The sequence below is a fragment of the Arachis ipaensis genome, chromosome B06 (genome assembly GCF_000816755.2).
Source record: "Arachis ipaensis cultivar K30076 chromosome B06, Araip1.1, whole genome shotgun sequence".
Lineage (NCBI taxonomy): Eukaryota > Viridiplantae > Streptophyta > Magnoliopsida > Fabales > Fabaceae > Arachis > Arachis ipaensis.
In genome coordinates, this window is record NC_029790.2 from 120,289,439 (window position 1) to 120,297,678 (window position 8,240).

Below are 8,240 nucleotides of genomic sequence, written 5' to 3' on the forward strand. Positions count from 1 at the left end.
GATTAGTCTCCCGGACAACACTCTACTGCCGACGTTATTCTCCAACGATTTTTCAATCAGAGTGACGGTTTCATGGATGGTGCGGTATGTCAATGGCGTTTTGGTGTCATTCCGGACATGCATAGTAGCGATTTCGTCGTCATTCATGGAATTCGTAGATTGCTTGATAACACCGTAGTGTAACGATGTCGCACGTGCTAAGCGCTATCTGAAGCTGTATCTGAATGACGCATTTTCTAGAAGTAGCGGAAAGCCTTTCTTTTCTTTTTACACAATTCTTGATCCTAATTTTTAGGGTTAGGATCTGTATATGCAATTGATCGAGAATACTTGAATCCGTTATAGGTTTTTACTGGATTTGTATATGTCTATACGTATATACAATTGTGTGTGCAAATTTACAATGTGCAGTTTTCTGTGAATAGCTTTAAAAGCAATATGGATCTGTTTTCAATTTGAATATTTTGAGATATTGCAATCTGTTATCTTTAGCATTTCAAACTTGCATATCTGAAATATGCACATGGATATTAAGCACAACAATTTGGATGCATTTCTTAGGGATCCGTATAGCATGGTCTGTTTGTTCTTCCAAGTTCTGATCCTAATCTCTCCAGATCACGAGACCACACTCAACCAGTGCTTCCTCTGAAGTAATAGTAGGATTAGTCCCTTGAAAGCAACAAGCTTTAATCGATGCCTTAAAGAATTACTCTTAAGGCTTTGGTAGTTCAAACTCTTAATAGGGCATTTAGCATAGCATACCATTGATTGATAAGGTTAGTAACTGAATAACTAGAACCAACATATATAGTTTCAAAGCTTTGACTTGAGCAGTTTCTGAACCACTTAGAAAATGTGTGTTCTATGCAAAGTTCTGAAAACTGGTTTAAACCGGTCGGATGGGCCGATCGACCAGGAACCAGTGACTGCAACGGCTCGGACAACAAGGAAAATCGCCTCCTCTAAAAACCGATATCAAACTGTTAAATCGGCCGAAAAATAGTCGGTCTAACCAAATTGAAATCCCACCGATTTTCCAAAAACTACCTCAACTTCACCGTTTTGCAGATTTTTAAAACAAAACACCAAGTCCTAATTTAGATTTTCCCTCTGCTCTCTCTCTCTCCATGGTGTCTCAAAATGCAGGCACACAGCAGAGAGGGAACATCTATCCCGTTGTCGTTCCTCAACGCCCAGCCAACGTCGCGTTGTGCATAAACCGAGAGTACTGTACCCGGAATTCAGCCATAAACAATTTCCAATCACTGTACTCGGGATATGTCCATAAATAGTATGGAGACACTATACCCACGATACGTGTTTAAATAAATTGGGATCTCTTTACTCTAGATATATAACAAAAAAATGCTTATATAAATTACTTGAGAGAATACCCCATCTGACCCTTGACAATTATCTCGAAAGGACAACGAGACCTTAAAAAAAAAACACCCAATCCGGCTCCTGATCTTTTTTTAGGGCTGATTAGCTCATGTGCAAAAAAAAAAACAACATTAATTTTTTTTTTTACACAGAGGCTAATCAGTCCTATAAAAGTAAATCTCAAGGGTCAGGTTGGTATTTTTTTTTTTGTCTCAGGGACCGGATTGGTATTTTTTTTTGTCATGAGCCTCGCTGTCTTTTGAGGTAATGGTCAGGGACTATTTTGAATTTTTCTCAAATAACTTCTTAGATCAATCATTCATCACACTACATCCACCTTAATTCTATTTATTATTCCTCTTCTTGTTCACCAAAAAAATAGCTAGTAATCAATTTTTTTTTTTGCAGTAGTTTATCTTAAAAGAAAATTCTATTTCCTTCCTCTGAGAAATGCTAAAATAACACTCTTCTTCTTTCTATTTGTAAAATATACATTCTCTTCCTTTATAACTTTAAAAAAAATTCTTTTTTAATCCATTTTAAATTTTTTGTGTTAACTAACGTTAACTTTGTCCATTTTTCAAAAAAAATAAATTATTTTTTATAAAAATACCCTTTAACAAAATTTTTATTTTGTTGTCATTAAATTTTGCATACCAAAATATTGTAAAAATTAATTTATTTTTTTTTGAAAAATGAATAAAGTTAACATTAGTTAACACAAAAAATTTAAAATGGATTAAAAATAAAACTTTTTAAAAGTTACAAAGGAGATAAATGTACATTTTACAAATAGAGGAGAAGGGGTGTTATTTTAGCATCTCTCAAGAGATGGGAGTGAGATTTTCTCTATTTTTTTACTTGTTATAAATGAATATTTTATTATTTTATATAATTAATTTGAAATTACCCCCATTTAGTTTTGTTTTCCAAATCTTCTTCTTCACTTGCATCTTTACTCACAATTATTGACATGTGATGGAACTATAAACAAAGTAATGTCTATATTGGTCACTAAAATTATTTCAATGAATTAATGTGATCTTAATGGGATTATCAAAAACGGTGACGAGAGAGTAATTTTTTAGTGTAATTCATATGTGATGTATATTTTTTGTGTTGATTCTCTAGCTAGATGCACTTAAGAATGTCATCTTGAGCAACACGGGGGCAATCAATTCAAAGGAAGTTGGTCGAGCAGCATATAGTGCCTAGTCGAGGTTTTATTAATAGGATGTTTTGGGTTGAAGCCAATAAGCATGTCAGTATAATGTTTTATGTGCATGGTATACTAATGCCGCAACATGTGATGGAGTTGTATGTTGAAGTCTGTGACGTGTTTAGTGGTTTTGGACCGTCTTCTTCAATACCCCATGCAGTCCCAATCCTGACGAGGCCGATTCACTCCGCCAATCTGCGGGATAGTGTTGACGTAGAGTTGAGCGAATTTGATTCAGATTATGTTGCCAACACCGGATTGTCCAACGAAAGTGAGTCCTCTGGGGAGAATGTACCAGATACTCCAATCGGTGGAGGTATTCGCTTTCTTCTTCCTCCCACGTTGCCCATTTCATAGTTATCAGAAGTTCCAAGCCATTATCACACTCTTAATTTGGATGCGATATAATTAAATAACCCTTTCAATCTTGGCAACGGTGAAGATTACAATATGGATAGAGGTATAGAATTTCGAGTGGGCCACATGTTTAGGAGTAGAGATGATGTTCTCTTGGCAGTGAAAAATTACATCATTTGAAGAAATGTCGAGTACAGGGTCTTGGAGTCGAATAGGCTGAAATACCATTGTTGATGTAAGCAATTTTTCGTTGGGTGTTCATGGAGTCTTTGTGTAGCACTTCGACAGAATCTAAACTACTAGTAAATGTTGTATTTAACACGTTATAGAATTAAATTAATATTGATTAAGGTATGTCTTAGATGTTAAAATTTATGAGTTCTGTTGTAGGGAGGTGCGGAAATTTGGGGGTCACATACCTGTTGGCGCCAACCATATCTCAAGATCATGCTCAATAGGATATCAGTCTAATTTGCACTGTTATCCTACCAATTATACATGCTGATCCATATGTATCCATCCCAGTGCTGCAAAGTGCAATGAAACAAAGTTATCATTTTGCCATCATATTGAAAGATGTGGATGGCAAAGCAGAAGAGATCGCTCAGATTTATGGCGATTTGAAAGAGTCGTACAAGATTCTCATTCTGTTACAAGCTTTGTCCCACTGCCTTCCTGGTACCACACATGATTGTGTTGCAGTTCCGCACTACAATAGAAACATAATTGACAGAGATTTTAGCCAGCTTGAGAAGGTGTTTTGGGCCTTCCCCTATGTATCAAAGCGTTTAAGCATTGGAAGCCGTTTGTTTTGGTCGATGGGACACACTTGTACAGCAAATACAGGAGTGTGCTGCTAATTGTTATTTCCAGGGATGGAAACAACAATATTCTGCCCATCACCTTTGCACTAGTGAAATCCGAGTCTATCAAGTCATGGTCATTTTTTCTTACGAACCTAAGGTAGCACGTCACCCCACAACATGACATACTTCTCATATCCGATAGATCTCAAGCCATTTGCAGTGCTTTTAATGCAAACAATAGTGGTTGGCATACCACATATCATACCAAGCATGGTGTTGCTCAGGCCACCACACATTGTCACCCTGAGTCATCTTGAACAAGAATTTATCCACATTGACCAGGTCCTCTGGCCGATGCTGCTGACCACCGAGTTGTCTCTTTACCCTGTCCACATGATGGAACTCCACAAAGTGAAAGCACACTAACAGCGCCACAACTCTCCATGAATATGTCCAGTGTTCCTAATCCAGTCATGAGCCATTTACTGTAGCTGGGAATCATCATATGGTGTCCACCGGAACTGGAAACATACATAATACTCTATTTAGCACTAGAAGAGTAATTTGTATATAACATAGAAAGATTCCACATATCATATCTCATCAAACCTGAGAGTATCAAGCCTGCGTCGCAATCTAAGACCTTTGGCATGATGGTGGTCTCGAGTTTGTTCGTCAAGTTCCACCAACCTAATAATTGAGAAATTGCAGTTAGTTCTTAATATAGCACATTCTTAATATTACAACAAAATATTAAATAATTACCTCGAAGCAAAAGGAGATCAGAAAATATCATATACGGTAGTACAAAAAGTTAGATCCACGACATGACTAATAGCACGCACCCGACAACGTCCGTCGTATCACATCGGGCAGCGCTGCACAACGAATGATAGGTGTGTGTTAGTAACGCAAAGCCTCATGACAACCTTCTGCAACTATCAAAGTCCTCCAGAAGCGATAGTCATCTGAAGGGGGACAAGGTTGGCTGACTTGTCTATAAACAAATATCCTCGATCAATATAAGTAAGTAACATCTGGCATACTGGTGGAGAGTAGCTACATCAGCACCTGGTGTAATGTGGGCCACCCTGTTCCTGAGTCAAGTTATTTTCAGTCCAAAAATTCTGCTTCTTGTCCTCGAATCGGGATAGAGGCCTAACACCGAGCAAATCCTCAACCCACTACAATGTAGGGGTGCCTATGGAACTGTTAGAAATCTCTAGTGCAGTCGCCTATTGGATCACCATTTGTGTGCAATCCAAGATGGTATATTACATCCTGGAGTGTGATAGTGACATCGCCACGAAAGGTGAAAAGTATGGGTATCTAGTTTCCGTCATTCCACAAATGCAGAGAGTAAGATATTGTCGAAGATGAAATTTCTTAGCTCTACTGCATGTCCGAACCCAGCCTACCTGATATAAGTTAATAGCACATCAGGCAGCGGGAGCCCCAAAGTCATATGACGTGCCAAGAGCGACTGAGGTGACTGTACAACTACCATTCATTAGTCTTCTGAAACTTATGCGACAACTGCCAGAAGCACGCCGCGGTCATTAATTACCCCCACTGAAGTACTACACAACACCGAGGTAAGTTGGCCATTTTATAGGTGGGGTCTAGATATCTTCGGACACTTTCCAAAGGCACCAGGTCAAGTAAAATTTATTTTAGTATCAAAAGATTACTTTTCCAAGTGGATTGAAGCACAACCACTGGCACACATAATAGTAGAAAAGGTACAATCATTCTTATGGAAACAAATCATATGCAGATACGGTATACGTGGTGAGATAATTTCTGATAATGGTAGACAATTCATTGACCATAAATCTCGACTCCTTTTTATAGAATTTTTATATTAAACACCATTTTAGTTCAGTCGAACACCTTCAAATCAATGGACAGGCGGAGGCAACCAATCCAGTCATACCCCAAGCTATTAAAAGAAGGCTTAGTGACACAAAGGGCCAATGGGCCGACCTTATTCCCAAAATATTGTGGAGCTATAATACCACAGTCTAATTAACAATGGGAGAGACTCCCTTCAGGCTAGTACACAAGGCAGATCCAATGATACCTGTAGAGATCGTCCATCTAACATTAAGGACCGAGCTATACAATGACTACAACAATGCAACCACCAGAATAGCAAAGTTGGACCTCGCCAAGGAAAATAGAGAAATCGCCACCCTAAGGCAAAGGGCAATACAACAGTTGATTGAACAAAAACATAACAAAAGAGTGCTGCCCCGAGCTTTTCAATTAGGGGATCTCATCCTCCGACGAACAGAAGAGGCACGGAGACCACGGGCCATGGCAAGCTAGCCACGACATCGGAAGGGCCCTACCACATTACTACAATGCTCGGAATGGGGGCTTATTTGTTACAAACACTAAAAGGAGATCTAGTTTCAGGAACATGAAATGTTTCATCACTAAAGCTGTATCAAACTTGAGTCCAAAAGACGAGTGAAGGTACTCTTTTTTCCACTCATAAGATTTTTTTCCACATTATTTTTTACTCTAAGCGGGTTTTAATGAGGCCGAACGCCCAACCAACTTTATGTACCTTTCAATCGTGTACACAAAGCAATTTAACAATTCAACCACCGTTGAACATTTCTAAAACACAACTATGAAAATATTGTCAAAACATTATTGTTAACAAAACAGCCAAAGGAACTAACTGAGTTTCATACTCGGATACTGTCAACATATAAACAAACCGATATTTAAATCGGTAACCACAAATCCAAGCAAATTCAAAATAAACAAAGTCTATCAAAACTAACCACAAGCTATTACAAATGCCAAGCTTAATCTTCTTTATCACCAATGCTTGAGCTTCCATCTTCTTCAACTATGGCATCGTCATCAACTAGCTTCCCATTTGATACAATTTTAGTCACATCCAATTTCCTGACGTCCGTCTCAGGGAAAACAACTTTGACTTATGTCACCGCCCGATCAAACCCCTAGGCAAACGCTTCATATACCTCGGTCTCCAAATCCTTCACTCGAGGAACAAGTCGTTTTCCCTCAACTTGCCATTCCTTTAGCTCATTTTCAATAGATTCTTTTTGCCCTTTCGTGCTACTTAGCACAACTTCTTTCAACTTTATCGACAAAGACAAGTCATTTACTGCCTTCTCCTTCTCTTCCATAGCCTTAGTCAATCCCTCAATAGAAATAGCATTTTATTCTTCATTTTCAAAAGGCAGTTCTTGTGTTCGACCAACCAACACAAGACGAGCACTAATAACCTATAAAAAAACACTACTGAGAAAAAAAACAACAAAAAGTAACTCAAAAAAGCAAGTATAAAATACCTGCAAGTAACGAGCAACACCTATATGTCTGACTTCGTTAATCATCTTCACATCCACCGAAAACTGACCAAATTGATCGGATAGAGCAAAGAAAGGAAACAGATTAGACCAAAAAGACCTCATGCTATCATCCTTAGCATATTCATGCAGCCTCTTTTGTGATCTACAAGAACTCTCCACTAACTCCAGGTTTACATCATCACTTTCTTTTTCTCCTTTACCAAGGCCTCACCCTTCTTTCCTTTACTTTTACAGTTTAGCTCGGATTGTGCAACTTCTGCGCTAGTTTCCTTTCTCACATTAGTCATTAATCTTCATTTTTCTTCCTCTGGTTGAAAAACACCTTCAAACCAACCGTCGTAATGGTCGGCGCATTTTCCCCTGTCACAAACACAACAAGATATTACCATCATTTAACAAACAACAGCTCACATTAATTACATCTCTAAATAGTTATAATTACCTATATACTCCAACACAGAGTGTCTATCAGTATCTCACTTCAATAACTCAGAAACAGGCAACATATCATAACAACTCATCTTAGATACCAAAAACTCCATCACTAAATTATCATCAACACACCTATCTTCAACATCTAAAATTTGAACAGGTACGGGAGACCAAGATAATGGAAACCTTTCTTCCAAGAATTCATTTAAATAAAACTAATACTCCTCAGGAACACTCCTAATTTTAACAAACATCACTTTAAAATCTTTGAATGAGGAGTTGTATAACCGAAAAATACTCCTACCCGGATAGTTACTCAAGTTAACCCATAACCCTCTCCTAATCCCTTTGGCTTGAAACGAAAAAAAAAACCTTAAAGACGGGGATATTCTAACAGTTCCATCAAATTTTCAAAAGATCTAACAAAATCTCACGAGTTGAGATGTAACTGTGTTAGAGCACAATTAAGCCAATACAACACCCTGCATTGAAAATCTGTAGAGGAAAGCTTCATGCCCAATTCAGTAAGCAAGCAAATATATAAATAAACATAAGGCCAACCATCCAACTTTTCACATACACGATCACTATCCTGGCATGGTAAAACTTCAATTCTTATATTACTTCCCTCCCTGACCCACACGCCTAAACCTAATTAATTTACGGACTCAACATCATTAAAAC